The following is a 26,400-nucleotide window of genomic DNA, read 5'->3' on the forward strand; positions in this document are numbered from 1 at the left end:
GCATACACAAATTCCGCTACATCCTTCTTCATACCTTGCCACCAAAACATATTCCTAAAGTCTTGGTACATTTTAGTAGCACTAGGATGAATACTCAGACCACTTCTATGCCCTTCCTCATAGAAATCTCTTTCTCAAATCCGCAACGTCCGAAACACAAACTCGATCACGACATCTCATGATACCATTCTCATCAATCTGAAAGTCACCACCTTTCCTTGATTAACCAATGTCATAACATCGACTAATTTCAAATCTGACTTCTGACCTTCTCTAATCTCGTCAAGAATGCCACACGTAAGCTTCAACATACCAAGCTTAACACACGAAGACGTTGCTTCACAAACCAAACTCAAATCTCTAAATTACTCCAACAATTCAAACTCTCGAATCATCAACATAGACATATGCAATGACTTGCTACTCAATGTATCGGTTACAACATTCGCCTTTCTAGGATGATAATTCAAACCAAAATCATAATCTTTCACGAATTCCAACCATCTCCTTTGCCTCATATTCAATTCTTTTTTATCGAACAAGTACTTCAAACTCTTGTGATCACTAAACACGTCAAATCTCGATCCAAACAAATAATGTCTCCACAGCTTCAACACAAACACAACGGCGGCCAACTCTAAATCATGCGTCGGATAATTCCTCTCATGAACTTTAAGTTGCCTTGAAGCATAAGCTACCACTTGCCCTTTTTGCATCAAAACACCTCCCAAACCCAACAAAGAAGCATCACAATACACAACAAAATTTTCTAACGGATCCGGTAAAATCAAAATAGGAGCCGTAGTCAATCTTCTCTTAAGCTCTTGAAAATTCGCTTCACACTGCGAAGTCCAAATGAAAGCTTGACCTTTCCTAGTCAACTGCGTCAACGGTAACGACAACTTAGAAAATCCTTCAATGAACTTCCTATAATAACCAGCCAAACCAAGGAAACTTCTAATCTCAGCAACAGACTTAGGAGCTTCCCACTGAGATACAACTTCAATCTTCGTAGGATCCACAGAAATACCACCACTCGAAATCACATGTCCAAGAAAACTTACTTCACTCAACCAAAACTCACATTTAGAGAGTTTAGCAAACAACTTCCTCTCTTTCAACACCGATAACACAACCTTCAAATACTTTGCATGATCCTCTTTACTCTTGGAATAAATCAATATATCGTCGATGAACACAACAACAAACTTATCCAGATAATCATGAAAAAATATATTCATATACTCCATAAATACACCAGGTGCATTAGTCACACCAAAGGCATCACGGAGTACTCGTAGTGACCATACCTTGTCCGAAAAGAAGTCTTTTGAATATCCTCAGCCTTTACACGAATATGATGATACCCAGACCTCAAATCAATTTTGCTAAACACACAAGCTCCAACCAGCTGATCCATCAGATCGCCAATCCTCGGAAGTGGATACTTGTTCTTAATCGTCACTTTATTCAGTTGTCTATAGTCAACACATAATCTCATAAAACCTTCTTTCTTCTTGACCAACAGAGCAGGTGCACCCCACGACGACACACTAGGATGAATAAACTCCTTCTCGAGCAAGTCTTCAAGTTGACTCTTCAACTCTTTCAACTCAGAAGCAGACATTCTATAGGGAGCCATCGATACAGGACTAGTTCCAGGAACTAAATCAATCGAAAACTCAACCTCACGTTCCGGCGGTAAATCACTTATATCTTCCGGAAATACCTCCGTAAACTCAGAAACTATTGGCACTTCTTCAATCGTCCTCTTCTCACGAATATCCAAAGTTGCCAACAACATAAACAACTCGGCACCATCTTGCACCGATTCATCAACTTGCTTAGCAGACACAAACCAATCTTCCTTAGCACCAACCTCAGGAAAAATAACCTTCTTCTCACAACAGGTTAACTAGCCAACACTGCACTCTTGCATGCAACAACATATTGTCCAAGCTCGATACAATTGGAACATCCACGATAAGCTGACGCTCCTCCCCCACTTATTTCATTCCCAACCTGACCATGGAAAATAAGACAAGCATCGACAGTGTTCTCACACACATGTTGCATACTAGGGAACAAACATAATTAAACAACTTGGCCAGACGGACCAACCTGCTCTGATACCACTAATGTAACACCCCTTTTTCTACCCCAAAATACTTAACATCTAATCAGAGTAAATAAGCGCGCATATAAACCGAAGGGCGTTACATCGACGTTTTCAAAAACTAAAAGCTTTCAAAAACCAAACATCATTCATCATCAATATGCAATACACCTGGTCATTTAAATAACACATTTCACTTATCATGAATATTCAAGAATATGCGTTCACAGCGGAAGATAATGAATACTCATGCATTTCATAAAATGATCCATGTCCCATACCATGATCATCTCTCAATAATCTCTTCAAGATAAACTAAAACCATATCCAGAATATTTGGCACTATGGCCTCTCAAACAACAAATTTCAAATAAACACGTTCACAAGTAATAACGTAATGCATATCCAAATAAGATATGAGTTCAATACTAACAATCTACCCCGTGTTACATGACCAGAGCATTGACTCATTACCTAATCTTCAACTAAAATACAAAACTCTCCGGCTAATCTCGAGTGAGCTACCGTCCACTTACTTCAGCAATACTACTCTGGAGTATCTGCATGATGCCGTGTAAAGCATCATTCCAACAGAAGGGTGAGAATTCAAATCATTATGAAGAAGTATAATAAAGCACAATGATTAAATCAACAATTAAAGGAATTCATCACACTTCATATAACCATGTAAATAATATTAACCAACATTTATTTCACATGTGTCAAGCACACATAAAACTCAAGGAGTATAATATTCAAATCCCATATCATATTCCCAAATATACCCATAACTACAATTATCACATAATCACATACTTTGCCAAAGTTATGTATCCAAACATCATCAAATTCAATTACCATATCTCATACCCACATCACAATCACAATAATGCATACACTCAATTATCACATAACTCTAATGTGACTCAATGCAAGACATGTGACTCTATGCATGCGGTACCTCAATGTGAATCCAACGTTTCACCGCTTTCCGATTCAATATCTAGAATCCAAGCCACACTTCCGATCCGGACAAGATCAAAGCCACCACGCCTATTTCCAATTAAGGATGAACGTCTGCTACGCCTATTTCCATTCAAGGATCAACGTCTAATACCATGTGAACCCACAGTTTCACCGCTTCCACTATGAAGCCGACCATGCTATGAATGAATGTACAAATACCAATACATATGCAATTAAGATCATCTCTACCATCTTAACATTCCACATATCACCATAATTCAACTCTATGAATTATCCACCAATGGTACATATACACATTCATAACAATATATGATTCACAAATATAGGCTAATTATCAACTACGCACACTAGATCTCATTGCAAATGAATACAACTTTTTAAAATCTCAAATTTTCATTTTTCAACAGTGGTAACCGGTTAACGCTCGGTGGGTAACCGGTTAACACAAAACAAAGCAAGTAACCGGTTGACGCTCGGTGAGTAACCGGTTAACATAAAATAGAATCAACTTCCTGCGCAGATTTTTAAGCAAGTAACCGGTTAACGCTCGGTGGATAACCGGTTAACGAAAAACAGAATCAAATTTTTTTTGCGTTTTTCCTCGTTGGAGGACCTTCGGACCTCCGATTTCGATTCCGTAAAAAGCCAAACGTTCATAAAATTATAACTCATACAATACTCTAAGTATATACATTAATTTACAGTTTTAACACAATCAAATCACCACAAATCGAGACTACTCATCAACCTAACAATTTTAAACAACCATACAAAATTAGGGATTTTAACCTATCATACTCCTATCCATTGACCCAATCATACTAACCCATAATAATAAGGATTCTCCCCCTTACCTCTTCAATTTTCTGGAAACCCTAGCTCTTCTCTTTACTTTCCCTCTCCTCTTTCTCTATTGCCTTCAAATGATCAATGGATCCTAATTCTCACTCTCCTCCCCTCTTATATACTAGTATTCTATTTGGGCTTAAAGCATGATACCTCTAAGTTAATTAATAGGCCCAATAAGACCTAATATTTAAATATCTCTATTTAATTCAAAATAATTTAAAACAAAACAATATACACACCAAGTTAATTAATTCCATTATTTCTTATATCTCATATCAACTAAATAATTAATTAACACACCAAATTAATTAATATAATTGATTATTATACTACCTAACAACCAATTAATTAATTAACACTCCAAATAAATAAAATAAATAGAGCCAGTCCCAAAGACGATTTCCCATTACCTTCTATTGATGTATTGGTGGATAAAAGAACTCAGTTCTCCGGATTTTCCTTTATGGATGGCTTCTCTGGGTACTACCAAATTAAAATGGACCCCGAGGACATGGACAAAACCACGTTCATTACCCCTTGGGGCACCTTTTGTTACAAAGTAATGTCGTTTGGATTAAAGAATGTTGGGGCAACATATCAACGTGCCATGGTGACTCTCTTTCACGACATGATTCATGAAGAGATCGAGGTGTATGTTGACGAGATGATTGTCAAATCCCAGACAGAAGAAGAACATATCATTAACCTGGGGAAACTGTTTGCTTGTTTGATGAGGTTTAGATTGAGACTTAATCCTAACAAATGCACATTTGGGGTGCGATCTGGGAAGCTTTTAGGCTTTATTGTAAGGCAAAAAGGAATTGAAGTAGATCCCGACAAGGTTCGAGCCATTCAAGACATGCTCGCACCAAGGATTGAGAAGGAGGTTCGTGGTTTCTTGGGGAGACTAAATTACATCCCCAGGTTTATCTCTCATCTTACTGCCACATGTAAACCAATATTCAAGCTTCTAAGGAAGAATCAAGGTGTGGAGTGGAATGATGACTGCCAAATAGCCTTCGATAAAATCAAAGAATACTTGCAAGAGCCACCGATTCTGATGCCCCCTGCAGAAGGGAGACCTCTCATCATGTATTTAACCGTGCTCGACGAGTCCATGGGTTGTGTATTGGGACAGCAACATGAGACTGGTAGAAAAGAGCATGCCATCTATTATCTGAGCAAGAAATTTAATGATTGCGAGACCAGATATTCACTACTCGAGAAGACATGTTGTGCACTCGCGTGGGCCGCTAAGTGTCTCAGGCAGTACATGCTAACTCACACGACTTGGTTGGTATCTAAAATGGATCCCATCAAGTACATATTCGAGAAACCAGCTCTCACTAGTAGAATTGCCCGATGGCAGATGTTGTTATCATAATATGATATTCAATATGTTGCGCAAAAGGCAGTCAAAGGAAGCGTATTGGCAGACCATCTTGCTCACCAACCGCTGGAGGATTACCAACCTTTAAGTTGAAGTTTGACTTCCTAGATGAGAACATCATGGCTGTTAAAGATGCTGAAGACTCCGGACTAGAGAAAAGTCTTGAGCCAAAAGCACGTTGGACACTCATGTTTGAAGGTGCTTCAAATGCAATAGGCCATGGAATTGGGGCAGTGCTGATGTCTCCCAAGAATTTCCATCTACCGTTCACTGCAAAGCTCTATTTTACCTGCACAAATAACATGACCGAGTATGAAGCTTGCATACTAGGATTGGAAGAAGTTATTGAGTTGAAGATCAAGATACTAGAAGTCTTCAGGGATTCCGCTCTAGTGATACATTAGATCAGAGGTGATTGGGAAACAAGACATGCTAACCTAATTCCATATCGGGATTACATGCTGAAGCTACTCCCAAAATTCAACAAAATCACTTTCTCTCATATTCCTCGAGAAGAGAATCAGATGGCAGATGCCTTAGCAACTTTTGCTTCCATGTACAAATTAATATGACCCAACCATCAGCCTCACATTGAAATTAGGCGTTTTGACGAACCTGCACATTGTCTGACGACAGTAGAAGAGCCAGATGGTAAACCCTAGTTCTTTGATATCAAACAGTATCTGGAGAAGCGGGAATATCCGGCAGAGGCTTCCAGCCTTGACAAAAGGACCCTCAGAAGGTTGGCATCAAAGTTCCTCTTGAACGGGGAGGTATTATACAAGCAAAACTATGACATGGTTTTGTTGAGGTGTGTGGAAAAACATGAAGCTGATCAACTTATGAAGGACATACATGAGGGATCCTTCGGCACGCACGCAAATGGGCATGCCATGGCAAAGAAAATCCTAAGGGCAGGTTACTATTGGTTAACGATGGAAGTCGACTGTTATCATTACACCAGAGCACGCTATAAATGCCAAATCTATGCTGACAAGATACATGTACCGCCTACCCCGCTGAATGTTATAGCATCACCTTGGCCTTTCTTTATGTGGGGCATCAACATGATTGGAATGATAGAACCCAAAGCATCAAATGGACATAGATTTATCTTGGTGGCCATAGATTACTTTACCAAATGGGTGGAAGCCGCATCTTATGCGAATGTCACGAAGCACGTAGTCGCCCGTTTCTTAAAAAACAACATCATATGTCGATATGGGATTCCTAACAAAATCATCATTGATAATGGGCCCAATCTCAACAACAAAACCATGGAGGAGTTATGCACAACGTTCAATATCGAGCATCATAACTCATCACTCTATCGACCTAAGATGAATGGGGTTGTTGAAGCTGCGAATAAAAATATCAAGAAAATCATCCAAAAGATGGTTGTCACGTACAAAGATTGACATGAGATGTTACCTTTTGTGTTACATGGCTATCGCACGTCAGTACGAACTTCAACAGGGGCAACCCATTATTCCTTGGTATACGGCATGGAAGCAGTTCTCCATATAGAAGTGGAGATCCCCTCGATGAGAGTCTTGATGGAGGCTAAGCTAGACGAGGCAGAATGGGTTCAATCAAGGTACGACGAGCTCAACCTTATTGAGGAGAAACGCTTGAAAGCGTTAGGTCACGGTCAACTTTATCAAAGGTGTCTTAAGAAGGCATTCGACAAGAAAGTTCGTCCTAGGGTGTTTCAAGAAGGGGACTTGGTGCTGAAGAAAATCTTGCTCATTCACAAGGACTCCAGAGGAAAATGGACACCAAATTATGAAGGTCCATTTGTGGTGGTTAGAGCCTTTTCTAGAGGTGCTCTAATCCTAGAAACTATGGACGATGATGAGTTGCCACTTCCCACCAATACTGATGTTGTTAAAAAGTACTTCGCCAAAAAAAGTGGAATAATAAAAGCCGCTAAATCGAAAACCTGAAAAGACGATTTAGGCAAAAATTGCTATCCCGGTGGATCAAAAACCTGAAAGGGCGATCTAGGCAAAAATTAGGGATAAAAATAAAAGAATTAACCCGCTGAGTTGAAAACCCGAAAGGGCGGCTCAGGCAAAAATGGGTATCCCGGTGGATCAAAAACCCGAAAGGGAGGTCCAGGCAAAAGTTAGGGATTAATTCCAAGGCAAAGAGCTGTACTTTCAGGCAATTGACGTGTCCCTCAAAGACAAAGAATCAATCTACCTAGCTTTTCAAAAGTGAGGTGTTCGGACTATCAAAGACATAAGGATCATAGCAGTGTGCAAACTCAATATGAACTCAATTTTTTATTGCCATTTTGTTTCTATGCACAACAATTACCTCATTAAGGAATTGTATCTTTATGTACAGTCGCCCATTTAAGGGTCAAATCAATAAAAGAGAAATTTTCTCAACACAATTTATGCCCAAATCCTTTTTGTATTTTATCTGTTTGTTTGCAAAGCACCTTTATTTTTGATAAATATCACTCTTAAAATTTTGGATAAAATAAAACCCATGTTTGAACAAAGTGATAAAATTGCTTTTGAAACAGTAAACGAACAAATCCCTTAGTCTCCAAGATCATTCTTGTTTTTCATAGAGGTGTAGGACTGTTTCTAGACACCTATGTTCCTTTCAACCAACTGACTCACGCCTCTCATAAATGTACTCATGGTATAGCTAAACCGGGGCAAGGCTCCACTACATTTCTAGCAGAAACGACAATAAATCATGGTTGGAATATCGCGTGTTGAGAAGTTTGAACCCTTCAGTGGCTTGGAGCAACCCAAATATATTCCCAAAAATCACCTAGTGGGGCATCAAAGCTTGATCTTCATTGGTCACCTCAATAACAAAAGTCCACACTAGTGGCATCATTCCTCAAAGAAAAAACGCCTTAACCAAGGCATATCCCAATTACCCATTTGCATACCCGCATACACGACATGCGCCATGTACATCAATTACATTCATAATCAACCTACCAAATAGGAAAATTCACCAAGAAATAGTCATACCAATCATTCGCATACATATGCATATCCTTATACGATTCACATTCCTATATACACATTCTACATACTGCTCTAAGTATCCTCGAAGAGTCTTAGATTCAGTTAAGGTATCTTTCCCTTGCTGGAACATCTTAATTTGATCATATAAGATGCTGCTTCGATTCGATACAGAAAATCTCATTTTCTTTACTGTTCGAGATGTTGCTTCATCAATATGAAGAGTCTTATTTCAGATTTCTTTAGAGATACTGCTCTAATATCCTCGGAGAGTCTTAGATTCAATTAAGGTATCTTTCCCTTACTGGAATATCTTAATTCTATCATATAGGATGCTGCTTCGACTCGATATAGAGAATCTCATTTTTATTGTTTGAGATGCTGCTTCATCAATCTGAAAAGTCTCATTCCAGTTTTTTTAGAGATACTGCTCTAATATCCTCTGAGAGTCTTAGATTCAATTAAGGTATCTTTCCCTTGCTGGAATATCTTAATTCTATCAGATAAGCTGCTGCTTCGACTTGATACAAAGAATCTCATTTTTACTATTTGAGATGCTGCTTCATCAATATGAAGAGTTGTAGATATTTGATTGGCTGCATTTTGTGTTAAAACATCTAACTGTACTCTGATGTCATGACATACTTGAGTAGTATGCTGCAGGTTTAGCTAATACAAGATTTACTGAATGTCAAACTAGAAGTTATGACATTCATCCCTGACAATAGGTACTGAGGTATAGAATAGTTGGTTGTCTGTTATAACTCAGTATTTAATTCAGTTTGTTTATCAAGGGAATAACAGACCTGACATAAGGCCTATTGTCTGAATGTCAAACTGGATGTTATGACATTCATCAGTGACATCATATACTGAATAATAGGCAGGTTGGTTTTTCTGCTTCAGTTCAGTATTTATTTTAGTCTGTTCTTCAGGATGATAACAGACCTGGCATAATGTAACACCTCAAAATTTGCCCTCCTCTTCTTGAGACTAGTTTGACACATTGCATTTCATATCTTAGGACATTAGGCATTGCATTTTGCATCTCATGTGAAATAAGAAGGTCATCCTCTAAAGTCTTTTCAGAGATGGAGAAGTTGTATGGTTCAAGCCTGAGGGTCTCTTTGAATGGATGATCAACCATTTGAGGGTTTGCACTGCAGTTAAGGCTTCCTGATCCTTCAAAGGTCTTGAGCATTATCTTGTTTACAAGGATATATTACCATCATCATGGTTCTATCATTATCAAGGGTTTCATTATTCTTTCTCAAGTTCCTTTGGATTAGGGTTCTGACCTCTGGTCAACCCTAATCAATGACTTTATTCCAGCCAGGGTGTCTCAAGGAGATAAGGTATTCTATTGAGATGGAGATCACATGATCATTATGAGAATCTTACACGAGCTAGGGTTTCATTTTTGAGCAATTTCCTCAAGTGGTAGAGGCTCAAGCTGATCAGAGCATGTCAAGGTCATCTGAGGACCAAAAAGTCAATTGTGCAGTCAACTGAGGGCTATGAGGTGGGGAAATGAGTTGAGACACCTCATTCATGTTCAAAAGAGGTCTATTTGTCATTCTAAACATCTATCTTGAAGATTTTGAAGTCATGGCAAAAGTTTCCAAAAATGGAAAGTGACCTGTAATTGAAAGTTTCCAAAAATGGCAAGTTTTTGGTCCACATTCAACTTGACTTTTCAACATCAAAGAAGTTTCAAATGGATTTTTGGTTAACATGAAAGTTGAAGATCTTTCTCTCCCCTTTTCAAAAAGTCCTATTTCATGATCATATGATGATTGGTTTAGAAGTTATGACCAAATGATCACAAAGCATACATGGAACTTCAAAGTGGCATAACTTTTGATTCAAAACTCCAAATTGGTCCACTCTTTTTGCAAAATGCTTGCCATGACCAAGAGATTCCAAATCAAGCCTTGCCTTGCATGAAAGAAGCTCACATAATCAAGTGTCCATACATGTGCATTTTGGAGGGAAATTGATAATTTGAAATTGGTTGATCACACAAGCAATTTAACCATTCCATGTTGATTATTGGATGTTTTTAAGTGAAATTGGACCCTTGCATGGCATTGTTCACGTGCACATGACCACATGCTAGCTCACTTTTGCAATTTTGCAATTCACTTCAAATCTTCTTAATCTTAATTAACCATTGCTTAATTGTGACTACAGCATCATTAGTGAACCATATAAATACCAAAACCTAACTGAATTTGCTCATAACAACAATTTGAGATCTAGAATTTTCATCTTTCCCTCCAATTTTCTCTCTCTTCAATTTTCATTGTTCTTCACATAACTCTTCAATTTCTTTGCATATTCTGGATTATCATGCACTATTAAGCAAGATTCATCCATTATTCGTGGCAATTGAGCTGGTTTTCAAGAAGGTTGAATGCATGAACATGTCCATGGAAGTTTGCAATTGAGCAAGATCTAAGAGGATTCAAGTATTGCTTCTTATTCAAAGCTTCAAAAGAGGTGCAAGAGAGAAGATCTGGAGAGTTTGGAAGCTTGAACGCGCGTGTACAGTCACTGCCATCTCAAGTAGGTTGAAATTTCATCATCTCATTTTGCCAATTTCTTGTTACAGTTGTGTAGATCTTGCTTCGTAGATGATGCTGATATGCTTAGAATTAAAAATGGATAAGAAATGAGGAAGATATGTCGAGTTAAAGTTTGGTTCATGGAAATGTTTGCCTTCGATCCAGAGAATATAGGAAGAATTAGGTTAATCTAGCATGATATTTGGAATGTGCTTGGCGAGACCTTTCGAATGATATAAAATTTGATGGATTCTGGAAAAATTATTTGCAGCTCCGCCGTGGACACGGCAGGAGAAGACGATCGGAACTACTGTTTCGGCGTTTGGTTATTCTAATTAGGGTTTGTCTTAGGTGTCCGCTACGTGTGCGCATGCGTGGCCTTTTCCTTGGCTTGGATTTGCTTGACCGTTCCACGCGCGCATTGACTGGTGACATGGCTGCCAGCTCCTTTAATGAAACGTTGTGTTTCATTGGAGCGCTTGGAACCTCCATTGCGTGTGTTTGATACTTGGCCTATGTAGTTTCTGAACTTCATTTTGATTTCACCAGCCAGGCGCGTGTTCGATCCTTGGTTCATACCTTGCTAGTTTTTGTTCAAATTTCATTTTCCTTCCTTATTTCATTTCAATATTTCAAATATTTTGCTTATGTTTAAAAATTCACTAAAAATAGTAGATTAATCCAAATTGATCCAAAAAAAATTTCACATGTTTGTTTAAATGTCTAGTATTTTTTCATATGATTTTCATGATTTATTGAGTTTTGGATTTTTATTTGTTGATTTTTGATTGGACATTGTGTTATATTGACATGCTACATTCAATGCCTTGTGAAATGCTTATCTTTGATCCAATTGATTTGAATTTTGGCATGCTTGATCTTCACTCTTTATATGAATGTTTCATCCCTAGTTTGAATTTTTTAGCATTTGTTATCACTGTTTTGGACACATGGACATATAGTGTGACAATTTGTGTTACATATTTGATGTTGCATTTGTGCATTTTCATTCATATATCATTTGAGCTCTTCTGGATTTAATTTTTTGCATGATGTTTGTTCACAACATGAGGAGCTTGTATAAAAAATTTCATGATCATTGGATACATTTCTGTTTTGATTTGGATTTTCTATTTTTTGATGTCCAACTTTGATCACATTGCTTGCCTTTGCTTTACCTTGATCATTTGATGGCTTTGCCTTATGAATTAGTCTTGGTCCTTTTGAGGACTTCTTGTGGATTGTTTGAATGTGCTTTATGCAAAATATTGACTTCTGTTTTGGTCATTTGACTTGCTTTTGAACCTAGTCTTGGTACTAGTGGTTTGTACAAATACTAATTGAGCTTTGTGTTTCAGGTTTGAGCATTTGGCTTTGATGATTGGTGTGATCTCATTATTTGAGATGCCAATTTCTTTGATCACTAACTCTTGTTTTGTTGTAGGTCCATTGATGTGATGAACTCACTTGAGTGTTTGCATTTGTAACTTGAATTGTGTACAGTTTCATTGGTTTCACTGTCTGTTTTCTGATTGGTTGTCTGAGATACTAACTGGTTAACTTTTGTACAGGTACATTAGTTGCTAGCTTTGCTTTTGCTTAAGCTTTGGAGTGTGGTTGATACACCACTGAGGTAGTTTAGCCTTCTTACTCCATGTAGTCTGGAAGTCCTGTCACCTTCTTGGCAGGCACTTGGCTGAAGTCCTCCCTAAGAGGCCATGATTGTGTATGTTTACATTTATGCCAAAGACCTCCAAATGAGGCATGCTACTTGTTAAGTCCTCCTAAGTAAAGAGGCAATTGACAGATAGAAGGGATTAGCATACAATTCCCTGTTATTCTGTGAGTCGTTCATTATGCTCGCACTACGTGCTGATGCTCTTGAACATGTACCCAAGATCCTTTGTATAGAGTCAGTCAAGTGGAATAGGGTCCCTCTTTCTGGATCCCCACACTTTCATTGATTTGAGCTCACCCAGGTCAGGGTTAAGAGCATGTGGTCTCATCCTCATTACCATCTTCATCAGCTTCACCCTAACTCTCAATGTTAGTGGTTAAGAGCTTCAGCATACCCCTACAGTTTTGACTTGTTTGTCGAGGTTGATATGACCCCTCTTGACTAAAGCCCAACCATTTGTATGAGCCTCTTGTTTGTATATAGTGTGTGATGCATGTTCACTTATGTTGATGTTATTTGCTGTTTGAGCTGATTTGCTTCCTGTGTGAGTTAGGTTCTGTTTAGAGACCTCAACTTAGGGATTACTGATTGCATGACAACTTTGAGGCTCGAGTCTTAGTCTCCCTGGTCTCTGGTTAGAAAAGAGTTGTACCACTGTTAAGGGAAACTACGTCGCCCTGATTCTCATACCAGATGAGATACGTAGGCAGGAGATTGAGCGAGATCTCTCCGGGCAACCTTTTTTCTTTTTTTGTGTGTGTTTGTTTGGAGTCGGATATAAGTCCATGTATTGGCATTCTGTTTCCTGCTTTTTTTGTTGTTTGGAGTCGAATATAAGTCCATGTATTGGCAATCTGTTTCCTGTTGAGTGTTTCCTTTGACGTCTCAGCGTCTCTTTTCAGTGTTTTGTTTCGGCGTGCGTTAGCCGAGCTACGAGTGCTCTGATTCTTTCTCTGGATAGAGAAGATACGTAGGCATAGGATGCGATGTCCTAGCGAGCATGTTCCCCATTTCCCCGAACTACGTTGACTCTGATGTTTGTTTCTGACAAACTACGTAGGCCTAGGATGCGACGTCCTGCCGAGTCCACTTCCTCCATCTTTCTCCACCTGTTTATTATTCCAGTTTGGTGCATTTCTTTGAGCAGTTTATCAACAACCTTATCCTATTCTTTTGAGCGTGGATCCCGTAGAGTATGGCGGACGTGAGGGGTGCTAATACCTTCCCCTTGCGTAACCGACTCCCGTACCTTGCAATCTCTGGTCGTAAGACCGTTCCTTTCCCTTTCTTAGGTTAGTCCTGCGCTCCCTTTCCGTCATAGGATGAATAGCGTCGGTGGCGGCTCTGTATTTTCTCGCCGGTTGTTTTTCGCGTTGCAACACATAAGGCTCATTGTATAAATGTCAAACTGGATGGTATGGCATTTATATCTGTCAGCTGATATTGAAGTATATACTGGTTGGTCTTTTACAGTACAACATTTAGTACAATCTGTTTTCAGAAAAATAACAGACTTAGCATATGGCCTATGTTCTGGACGTCAAACTGAATGTTATGACATTCATTCCTGACAGCATATGCTAATATGTAGGATGGTTAGTTTTTCTGTTTCAGTATTTTTCTCAGGCTATTTTTCAGGAATCCAACAGTTGAGCTAAAATCCAGGAAACTAACAACTGAGCTACAATTAATGAACCTAACAAATAGCCTATTTGTTAGCACCCTAATATGTGGAAATTAGGTTAACTTGCTTAACCTTAATTTTAGGAAATACAAGTACAAGGCCCAAGTGCTGCAATATAAAAGGATGGCAATCCTTCTTTCAGAACTCAGGGGTTTTAGGCGTGAAGCTTTCATTGTATCATCATACTTCACTGCTAAATTTTTGTGTGTGTCTTGTATTAGGTGTATCTTGTGAGCCATGCAATTATCACCTAGATGATTGCATTGGACTAGGGTGTTCATTGAGTTGTAAGTGTTGTGTCACTCTAAGCTTTTAAGCGTGAGTGTTGTGTATCTTGATTAAAGCTGTTAAGCACAATCAAGAGTTGTTTGAAGTGTGACTTCACCATTATCTTTAAACTTAATTAAAGGTTGTAATCACTTAGGTGATTGAGGGGGAGTGAGTAGGAACTCTGGTCTTAGTTTAAGATTTAAATTGCATTGGGTAGGTATTAAGTGATAGGATTAAACAGGTGGTTTAAGGCCTGAATTAATACTGCTAATAGTGGATTTCCTCCCTGGCTTGGTAGCCCCCAGACGTAGGTGTGTGTGACACCGAACTAGGTAAATAATTACTTGTGTTATTTACTGCACTTCCATTTATCTGCTGGTTACATTCCTGTCTACGCAGAATCGGATGTCATAACATCCTAAGTGACATCGATAGTCTGTTAACTAGAATTTCAATTAGCATCAGAGCAGGCACCCTGTCTGTTATTTTCTGGGTGAGATCTAGGGACGTTACTTTCTAGTACCATGGACAAGGATGTCGGACACTCAAATAGACCACCCATGCTGGATGGTTCTAACTATGATGACTGGAAACCTCGTATGATAGCCTTCTTGAGGTCTCTAGATAGCAAGGTCTGGAGAGCTGTCAAGAAAGGATGGGAACATCCAACGAAGACAGGTAAATATGGAATCATTATGCAAATTCCTGAAGAAGAGTGGGAGAAAGAGCAAGAGGCATTAGCCCTTGGAAACTCTAAGGCCTTGAATGCACTGTTCAATGGAATAAATAAGAACATCTTCAGACTGGTGCATCACTGTGAACTGGCTAAAGAAGTTTGGGATACCCTCAAGATAACTCATGAAGGTACCTCTAAGGTGAGGATGTCGAAACTTCAGATGCTGACCACCAAGTTTGAAAATCTGAGGATGAAAGAGGATGAGACTATTCATGACTTCCACATGAACATTCTTGAAATTGCCAACACTTCTGGTGGCTTAGGAGAGAAAATGGTTGAAGAAAAACTTGTAAGAAAGATTCTTAGATCATTGCCAAGGAGATTTGCCATGAAGGTCACTGTTGTCGCACCTCAAAAAAATGATGATAAATGCGATCCCTCGCGATGGGACGCGGAAAAAATGTTGTTCGAAACAGAGTCGCCACCGAACTTTATTCATTCCAATGAAGGAATAGGAAAATATCGAGAAAACCTTTAGAAATAAGAATAATGGTCGTCGCAACCATATTCGGGTTCGGGAGTCGATTACGCAAGGGGAAGGTATTAGCACCCCTTACGTCCGTTGTACTCAACGGGAACCTTTTAGTCTGATTTTGCTATTTGACTGTTAATTGACTGTTATTTGCTTGCTTCGAGTGATTAGAGTTGATGATAGATATGGATGAAGACCTCAGGAGGGGGAAATGGGAGGTTTTTTATTAGTGTGCTCGCGAAGATACAACAATCTCCTGCCTACGTATCCTTATGGTGCAATAAGTGTAACACCTCAAAATTTGCCCTCCTCTCTTGGGACTAGCTTAGCATGTTGCATTTCATTTTTAGGACATTAGGAATTACATGTTTGCATATCATGTGGCAACAATAAGCAAGTCATCCTCCTAAGTCTTGTTCAGAAGATAAAGAGGTCAAAAGATTCAAGCTTGAGGGTTTCATGGATTGATCACTAGCCATCTGAGGGTTTGTGCTTCAAATTAGGGTTTTTTGGTTCCTCAAGAAGATTGGTTATTATCTTGGTAGAAATGGTACATCATCATCATCATTATAGTCTCATCATCACCAAGAGGTTCATTGTGCCTGATCAGATTCCTTGGGATTAGGGTTTTGACCTCTGGTCAACCCTAATCATCTGCATTGTGCCAATTAGGGTTTTGCAAGGAGATGAGGTCTTCATGAGATGGGGATCATCCTATGGTTTTATTGAGCTTGTATAAGCTAGGGTTTCCTTTTGGATCCATTTCATCTGGAGATTGAGGCTCAAATTCATCTGTGCATGACCAAGTCATCTATCAGTCAACAAAAGTCAACCATAAGTCAACTGTTGGATTTGGAGGTGGGAGATGGTTATAAATACTTCATTCATGTCCATACAAGTTTCATTTGACATTTCAAACACCAACATTGAAGAAAATAAAGTCAGATGAAAACTTTCCAAAAATAGAAAGTGACTTATGATTTGAAATTGCCAAAAATGGAAAGGTTTTCTCCTCAAGATTACATCATCAAAAATGCTTCAAATGAAATTTTGTCCAACATGAAAGTTGAATATATTGTTCTCACCTTTCCAAAGAGTCCAAGAACATGAATTTCTCATGTATGGTTGAAGAGATATGGTCAAATCTTGGTCAAATGAATTTGAACTTCACAAGTGCATAACTTTTGAACCATAAGGCCAAATGAAGTGGTTCTTTTTGGAACATTTCTCTCTTGACATGCACTATCCAATTCATGCATCATAAGCCATGCATTTTGTTCACAAAAATATTTGCATTTTCATTTGAATTTTGGAGGGAAATTCCAAATTCAAAAATTAGGCATTGTTTTCACTTCCTAGCATTGCATTTGGCTTCCACATAGCATTTCAAGTGAATTTCCCATGCATTTCGTGCACTGTAGCATTGGTCATTACATGCATAAGGTGAATTGCAAATTTGCATCAACACTTGGTTTTCACTAATTTCATTTGCATTGCTTAATCATGATTAGCAAACATGTTTAGTGCATCATATAAAAGCTAAAGCATAACTGTTTTTGTGATTAACACTTCATTTTGCTCAGATCTAGATCTAATTCACCAATCTTCACAATTTTTTCTCTCACTTTTTCATCAAAATTCTTCACAAACATTGCTTTGTTCTGGATCAAATCATCATCCATAAGCACAATTGAGTGTTTTGGAAGCAAGAATCGAAGGATTGCATGCAGATTTTGGAACTATTGAAGCTAGCATCCATTAATGGCAGTTGAAGATTCGAGCAAAATCGTGCAAGCTTAACCTCTAAATCTTCATCCATTCCATTGTACAAGAGTGTTGGAGCAACTGTTTGGACATTACAAGGCCTGAATCACTCTGTTCCAGTTCTGCACTTCAATTAAGGTCAGATTTCAAATGTCACAATTCTTGAAATAGTTATATGCATGTGGTAGATCGTTCATCCCTGAGTATGCTGAGCTTTGTCTCATTGAATTTCATTAAGAACTGAATAAGATATGCTAGACCTAAGTTTGGTAGGTGGAACTTCTTTTGCTCGAATTGCATGATACATGTGGAGTTAGGTTAAATTGAGCATGGCATGATGTTTATGATGAAAGACGAGTCCATTGATGTAATTGTTTTTGAATTCTGGCACTTTTGTTCTTGAGGTTCAAGAACACGTATGAACATTGTATGAAGGCTAGGGTTTCTGTTTCCAGGCCATGTTTGATCTGTTCAGCGCGTTTGTGCATGAGTTTTGGTGTTAATTGCCATGTATTGGACCGCGTGTGTCCTATGTGTCTTAGCGATTGGTCCAGAGCGCTTCACACTGCCATGTAGACTTTAGTGAAACGGTGAGTTTCATGGATGGCGCGCTCAGTGCAAATTCTCACACGCTTCGATTCCCCGCTCAGGCTTTTCCATGATTGGCCTTTTGCATTTTTTCCTTTTCTCATCCATGTTCATCTATATGCTTTCACATGATTTTTTAATTTTTTCTCCACTTCTAAAAACCATAACTCAATGAATAATTGTCCAAATAATGTGTGGTTTTTTTCATTGTTTTCCTCATCATGTCTAGTATTTTATGAGATTTTTTCCAGAAATTGTGCACGGTTGGAATTTAATTTGGCCTAGGGATTGTTCATATGTGTGCTTCCTTGTACCTTCCTTGCCATATCTTTTGTAAAATGATGGATTTTGATCCAATGCTCTTGAAACTTTGCATGCTTAAACTAGACATCCTAATTGACATTTTGGTATAGAGTTTGCATTTTTAGCATTTCTGGTTGTTGAGTTATGATCTGTTTAATGTAGGTGTGACAATGTGTGTCACACATTTGCTTGCTTGATTTGAGGAATTTCTTTGCCATGCCAAATAAATGCCAATTGATGTGATGTTTCACATGATGCTTCTTATGGATGTTAGGATTGATCATGATTGTTTGTGGAATTTTTCGATTCATTTCTGATTTGTTTGAGATTTTCCTTGCTGGCTTGTCATTTGTGGACTTTTGAATAGTCATGAACTTCAATGATTTGTGAAATGATGGTTGTTTATCCTATGAATGTGAAATTTTGCACATTGTTTCTAGACACTTTGAAGTTTATTGTGGCTTTGGTTTGAGACATTTATCATTTGTCAATTCTGTTTTAGGCTTGTGTTAAGTTGATGTATGAAATTGTGCCTCATTTGAGCTTGTTTGTGCTTACCTTGCCTTATGGAATTTAATTGCCATTCTTAAACTTGTCCAAATGCCTTGATTTTTGGTGTGTTGATCATGTGATGTGTGCTGTTTAACCATGATTTTTATTGAGATTTATTGAATCATTTTTGAGTTGATGTGGATTGGTTCATTCTGTTTGCTTCAATGAGCTTCCAACTTGCATGCCTTGCCTTATATGATTTGTGAAATGAAATTGGTTGATGCTATTGGTATGAGACCACTTGGATATTGTTATTAATTGATTAAGCTTGAATCTTTTCAAATTTCATGTTCTGTTTTGGATTATTTCTCCCACTTTGACCCTAGGCCTTGTCCTAGTGGTTTGTGCTTATGTTTGAGTTGTGTTTTCAGGACAAGAAGCATATGGCCATGAGGGAATTGATTCACATTGCTTGAGTTGACTATTTGGTTTATCTTGACTAATCTTGACTTGTTTTGTAGGTGGCTTTTAGCTCCTTTGAGTTGAGCTTGCACTTGTTGTTTGTTTGACTATTGTTTGACTGTACTGTTGACTGTGGACCATTAACTGTCTGTTTGACTTTTTGACTTGTATACTGATTAAGTTGGATTGTTTTCAGGTACATTATTTGCTATAGTTCATTGTGAACTTGCATTTGCTTGTGGTTTGCTTAACCTAGGTATAACATCTCTTCTCCATGTAGTTTGGAAGACCTGGCCTGTTATGTGGTCAGGCACCTGTCTGAAGTCCTCCTTAAGAGGCAATGCTTGTGTATGTTTATGTTTGTGCCAAGCAGGAAAAGACCTCTAAGAGGCAATTGGCAGACAAAAGAGATGTGCAATCCATCTCCTGCTATTCATTTGAGTCATCCCTTTGCTCACACACCTTGTGTTGATGCATTGTGGATATTAACCCAAGATCTATAGAGTCATTCATTTGTGGAGAGAGTTCCAACTTTCTGGACTCCCACACTTTCTATCATCTGAAGCTCTCCCAGGCCAGGGATAAGAGCTGTGGAGTCTTATCTTCACTTCCCATTTCATCTGCTTCACCCTAACCCTCAATGTTAGGGTTAAGAGCTAACATCACCCCGATACAGTTGGCTTGTGTTTCACAACCTAACCTTGTGTGAGCCCACTTTATTTGTATATAGTGTGTGCTATTTGTGTGATTGATTGCTTTGCTTGTGCTGTTTAAGATAGCTTGCTGCCTGTGCAAGTTAGATAGAAAACTCAACCTAGGACCATTCTGGAATACATGATAACTATTAGGCTCGAGTCAGTCTCCCTTCTAGTTGGTCATTTCCCAGTCTCTGGTTAGGAGAAAGTTTCTCCCCTGTTCAGGGGAACTACGTTGCCCTGATCCTCATACCAGATGAGGTATGTAGGCAGGAGGTCGTATGAGATCTCTCCAGGCACCCTTTTTCTTTTTGTGTGCGTTTGCTTGACAGTTGCTAGGCTCGAGTGCCAGACTCCTTAGTAACTTGTTTGTGTGTTAACCTGCTTGTGTGTGTTAGGAGATGGATGTAAGACCAGCGATTGGCATTCCGTATCCTATTGTTGTGTGCTTGGAGTCCGATGTAAGTCCAGCAATTGGCGTTTGGTTTCCAGTGTGGGTTTGTTGTTTGGAGTCGGACGTAAGCCCAGCCATTGGCAGTCTGTTTCCGCTTGCTTGTTTACTTTGACGTCTCAGCGTCTGTGCGTGTGTTTGTTTCGGCGTGTTTGTTTCCGTGTGCTTGTTTGCTTGTTGTCTCTGATTCTCATTCGAGATGAGATACGTAGGCATAGGATGTGATATCCTATCGAGCACGTCTCCCCTTGTCCCGAACTACGTTGACTTTGATGTTTGTTTCTGACAAACTACGTAGGACCAGGATGTGATATCCTGCCGAGTTGCCTTTCTCCGTCTTCCTTCCTGTGCTTTGTTTTGGTGTGTGTGTGTGCATTCTTTGAGCAGTTTCTTTTAGCAACCTTATCCTATCTTTTTGAGCGTGGATCCCGTCGAGTACGACGGATGTGAGGGGTGCTAATACCTTCCCCTTGCGTAACCGACTCCCGATCCCATCTCTTTTTGGTCGCGAGACCATGTCTTTTCCAGGTTTACTTCGAGCGTTTCCTTTCCCTCTTTTGGGATAAATAACGCACGGTGGCGGCTCTGTGTTGTTTTTGTTTTAGCCCGCCGGTTGTTTTTCGCGGATGCGACAATAAGGAAATCAGAGCATTCGTAGTTCGGGCTACTACGAATATTTGGTGTGTTTTGTTTTGATGAACGAATATGTAGGTGGGTGTTCTAACGGCTAAACGCTGGCATGTCTACTCTCGGGGGAGGCTCTAGCACTGGTTTGTTATGCGCATTAGAAAGGATTGACAGTGTTCTTTTGAAGAGGTTTTTGGTCACGCGGGGGTGACGAGTTGAATTGATGTGTTTGGGTGTTTGATTTGGTTGGTTTCGATCGCTCGGGGGCGAGAAGTTAGGTTTAATTTGTTGGAGATGTTTTTGGAAGAACGACGAAAGATTGAGCAATGTGGTGTACACCAATCGTCCAATTCTCTCGAGGAGTAATAAGGCGAACACCTTTTATTCCCTTTTCGTTTGAATTATTTTGAAAGTTTGTTTGTGGATGTTGAATACGCACGGTAGTGAGGCGTACGCCTCCTACTTGCTTATTTAAGGAATAATGAGGCGTACGCCACCTATTCCCTTATCCAAGTTTATTTAGCGTATTTTAATCGGAAGTCGATAATTTGTGCAATATGGCGTACGCCAATTATTCAAATAATCTAGAGACTGTGAGGCGTACGCCTCCCATCTTTTATCATCCGAAGTTTATTTTAAGAAAGATATGTTTGGATATTGTATTTGATTTGAATTTACTCGATTGTGTTTTAAGTTTGATGACGAAGATTCGAGCAATGTGGCGTACGCCAATTATTCGAATAATCGAAAGATAATGAGGAGAACGCCTCCCATCCTTTTTTCATCTAAAAGTTTAGAATTAAATGGCTGTAGAATTTGTAGAAATGATTTGAAATATTATGATTTGAAGTTTAATCGGGTGACAAGAACTTGCGCAATATGGCGTACGCCAATTATTCAAATGCTTGAGAAATAGTGAAGCGTACGCTTCCTATCTCCTTTTCAACCCAAGTTTATTTTAAAAGAGAAAATTCTTTAGAAGTTATATTTGATTTGAAAAATGATTTGAATTTGGAAATTAGATCTGATTTTGAAAAGTGATTTGAATTTGCGTGACTTAAGATTTAATCGGGTGGCAAGAACTCGCGCAATATGGCGTACGCCAATTATTCGAGTGCTTGAGAAATAGTGAAGCGTACGCTTCCTATCTCCTTTTCATCCCAAGTTTATGTTTGGAAGAGAAAATTCTTTTGAGATTGAATGGTTTGAAAAGTGGTATGAATTCGTGTTTATAAATGAAATGAATTTTATTTAGTGTATTATTTCATCTACTCGATTAATCAATAACCAAGTAGGTTTCATTGTAAGGAAGCCCAAGAGTAAGCTATGTGAGGTTGATGGCGATGCGAAGAGCGATCGACTTACAAGGGTGTTTGAAAGTGGGCTCGACTTTGAACCGAGAATTGTGGTTTGTGCTTTTTGAAATTGGTTGAAATGGTTTTAAGTTGATGGAATTTGAAATGATTGTAATGCACCACACAAATGAAATCCATAATTTGTACACATGAAGAGACAAACATAGAATAATAATTCATATAAATTTCAAAAGTGAATAATTATCTAAGTTATGCTAAGTAAAAAATAATGATAATACATATTAATTAATTAAATAGTAAATTATATAATTAATATTAGATAATTATGATATTAAAGTTTTAATTAATAAAATTCATGTTTAAATCAAATAAGTTCAAACCAATCCTAAGCTAACAAAAAGAAATAAAGAAACTATCTAAAAAAGACAGATGGGCCTTGAAGGCCTCTGAAGCCCATTAGGGCGCACAACAGCAAGGAGAAAGGGAGTGGGCCTTAAGCCTGAGTCTTCTCTCCCATCAAGGAAAGGCAGCCGACAGCTGTACAGCTGCCAGAGACACGTGGCGGCGAATGGCCTTTTGGCCTCCCCAATGGCGGACAACGTGCTTATGAAGTGGCCTGCATGTAGCCAGCAAAAAGCGTACAGACTGTTGTCTCGAAAACACAGTCATTAATGATAAATAGTCCTTATTAAAACCATACAATCCTATTTTAATAATACCATTAATTACTGGGAATTTTTTTTTAAAAGGAAGTTTCCTTTGGAAACTGAAATCGAAAACAAAGCGGTATACTTCTCCTCTTCATTCGTTTTAAATATGTTCACTAGTTTTTCACTGAAAAGAAAGAAAACAAAAGGTGAAATGGCGATGAACACCACCCTTCAATGCTCATCCTCATCCAACCCCAGATTCTGCTAATAGAAGCCACGACACTCAAACCTCCTAAATGAAAACGAACACCATACCACCCATTTCTAGACCTTAAGCTGAATTTCTTTAAGCCATCATCTTTTCACAGTGGATCTGAAGTTTGAATAACAAAAACCCTAGCTTCTAATCCGCCTCTCATACCAACAATCAACAATCAAGATTAATAAATCACAAACACAGAGCCAAAACTATGTAAAAGTTGTGCTGTTGAAACAATTAAATCAAATGGGAAGAAGTTTCGTTGAGGTTTCACAAATTCGATGAAAGTCTGGTAGTTGCGAATATACCTTGGGTAAGCGATTCTACTCTGGTTTCTCTTTGCTTCTCTTGCTTCGAATCTTCTTCCCGTCGCTGTTATCACCGTGGTAACCGTTTTCAATAAACTGTGGCTTTAGCTCAAGTTTGTTGAATTTCAACGTGAAATCTCAACAAACTTCAAAAAGGAAGAATCGAGCTTTTAGTAAGGTTCTTTGGTTTTATTTCTGCAGAGTAACAGTGCTCATTTTTCAGGGTCCCTTTTTAGTGGATTTCATTCCCTTTTTATAGAGAGGTGGTACGAGGTTCATGCGTCCTTATCCTTCATGAGCTGGCAAATCTTGGATAGGATCAATCCGTTAGAGGGAATTTTCCTTCAGATTTGGTGGGGACCAATTATTTGCTCCAGATTTTGTTAAGCAAGAAATTCTTTCTGTCTGTTGTGAGTGAGTGTTTTTTTGTCTGTAGCGACGCATTTTCATCCATTTAAAACTCAAGTGGTCCCTTTAATCTGGTATGACATCACACTGAAAATTTATTTTTGTATGCGTGTGATATGGTTCTAATGTGTGTGGATGTTTATCAAAAGCAGCTTAAGCCTTCTAGCTTGGGACACTCGGCTGGTGAAATCATGAATTACATCGCAGTTGTTGCACAGGAGAACTTCCATGGTGGTATCTAAAATGGACCTTTGCACTGCAACTTGTTCTTTCTATTGTTATCCTTTTTGGTGTGGTTGGTATTGGTTTTATGCAGGTGTGAATGCAATAGCCTGTTGTGTTGTAGTTGGTGCAGGTTCATGGTTATCGAGTAACCTGAAATATGGTTGTGGACAGGGTCTGTTTATGTATCATGATGTTGTAACATGTGTGTTCCTGTTTTAAGCCTGAACTCTTTTAGCTGCAGATTCAAACCTTGCATATTTAGTGTTTCCGCTGGTCTTACTTAGCTGATGTGATGATGATGTTTGACTCCATGGCCATTTGAGCTGCTGTGAATGATAAGTTTGATTCAATCCTTACTGATTTTGCTTAGTATAATGGACTTGATCATAATTGCTTTCCACTGATGCACTTTGAAATCTTGCGAACAACTGTGCAGGTATATGAAGGCTCGGTTTGGCGGCAAGCTTCCAAGATGACTGGCAATGTTGCTGGAATTAACAACATGAGCAGCACCATCTGTCAAGATAACTTGGAGATTTTCAACTGGATGTCCAATTAAGGCACCAGAGTTGGCAGCTTCTTTAAAACCTTTTCTCCATTGCAGGGATAAAATTTGGTGGAACAGCTTTGGCCAACAAGCATGTTTTCAAATTCAAACTTAGTTCCCGACTGTAATGTAGAATTCACTGTCTTGCCGAATATACTGTCCTCATGGTTAATGTAATTTTCTTGTGATGAGTGACTGGAAATGATGGCATGTTAAGTTATGTTCCATGGTTTTTGTGCAACCCGGTTATGGACTTAAGTTCAGAACACTGCCTGGTATTGCTTCCCCTCTTGCAACAACATTGAATCTCACGATAATATTGGCCTTTTCTGCTTTGTCTAACTTTTCTCACAATAATTTGTATGATATGTGAGAGGCTTTTGGATTGTGCAGGTTACACATACTTTTGGGAAAATGTCTTGCGGACTTACAAGAGGAGTGGAAATATTGTAAGTATTATAGCTTGGCAATAACCTATATATCTCATTGTGTTGTATGATAATGGTACCAGTGTATTTAATTCATGTCGGTGACTTGCAGCGGGTCGTGGTCGTGTTCACCGTGAACCTGGTTTAGAACCTGCAACTGATTTTTTTTACCTGTACCTGGTTTTTATTCAGAGGAACTTCACACCTTATTTGGGTTTGAGCTGCTTTATACAGTTGGATTTTATGAAAGAATCCTCCCTTGTCAGATCCATCGAGAGCCAATGCTTGTTTTTGCCACTACTTCAGTCTCAAAAACGATTCTTGCAAATTCTTGAATAGTAGGGAATCCTTCCAACATGAACTTTTTGTAATGTCAACCAATCCTTAGATCATAGGCCACACAACTTTGTAAAATCATGAGGTTACTATAACTGTAAATTATGCTTTTGACGATGGTATTTTCAGAAAGATCAAGCCATAGTTTCCATGAGTTTATCCATTTCTTTGTTTTGCTGAAATCAAAAACAGTTGCAGCAAGGTTGGCCTCAATTCATTAGCATCGATTTGGTTGATTGCAGGTTGAACTCAGCTACTATTTTCCATTGTTATGATATCATTACTTGCTGCTGGAAGTGTCGGGAATGTTGCCGGTAGCGGCTTTGGTTTACCTTATTGATATGCCGCAGCTTTAAGTTTGGATTTGAATGGCATGGAGTCCTTGTTGGTTTACTATGTTGCAAATAAAACCTGGTTGTAATTCCCCTTTGTCTTACATGTGAAACAAACCTTTGGTCTTGGGTTATGTAAAATTATTGTCTCTGTTTTGTAAACTGAACTGCCATTTGGATTGTATTATCTTTTAATCATTTTGAACAAAGTGGATTGTGATTCACGGTTTTGCTAGGCATAATGGTAGCTTTTGGCATGGTACTTCTAAACCTCATATTGCTTGAAGAATGGGACGCCCGAAACCTTTGGGAAGTTATCTGACTGGCTTTGATATTGTTTGCAAACTTATGAGAACATCCAAGCATGTTATAAGTGGCCAATCTTGAATTTGAAGAAATATGTTCATAACTTGTAAAAAAGAATAAATAAATAAATAAAATGTAAATGATCTTTATGATAATGA

General features: G+C 38.6%; 2 long non-coding RNA genes across 8 annotated transcripts; one reads left to right on the forward strand and one right to left on the reverse strand.

Annotated features, from left to right (window-relative positions):
* Positions 1-2,353: 2,353 nt before the first annotated feature.
* On the reverse strand, positions 2,354-23,884 carry LOC127131943 (uncharacterized). Its single transcript, XR_007806541.1, has 2 exons — positions 23,661-23,884; positions 2,354-2,676 (listed from the first exon to the last, which is right to left on the reverse strand). It is a non-coding gene; the product is annotated as an uncharacterized LOC127131943 (long non-coding RNA).
* Positions 23,153-26,160, forward strand: LOC127131926 (uncharacterized). 7 transcript variants are annotated; one of them, XR_007806535.1, is made up of 6 exons: positions 23,154-23,665; positions 23,884-24,142; positions 24,221-25,115; positions 25,234-25,289; positions 25,381-25,606; positions 25,847-26,160. It is a non-coding gene; the product is annotated as an uncharacterized LOC127131926 (long non-coding RNA). The 7 variants fall into 7 exon arrangements; XR_007806536.1 differs by having other exon boundaries at positions 24,221-24,632; positions 24,730-25,115; positions 25,381-26,160; XR_007806540.1 differs by having other exon boundaries at positions 23,884-24,013; positions 24,097-24,142; positions 24,218-25,115; positions 25,381-26,160.
* Positions 26,161-26,400: the final 240 nt, after the last annotated feature.

Source organism: Lathyrus oleraceus, chromosome 1 (assembly GCF_024323335.1).
Source record: "Lathyrus oleraceus cultivar Zhongwan6 chromosome 1, CAAS_Psat_ZW6_1.0, whole genome shotgun sequence".
Taxonomy (NCBI): Eukaryota; Viridiplantae; Streptophyta; class Magnoliopsida; order Fabales; family Fabaceae; genus Lathyrus; species Lathyrus oleraceus.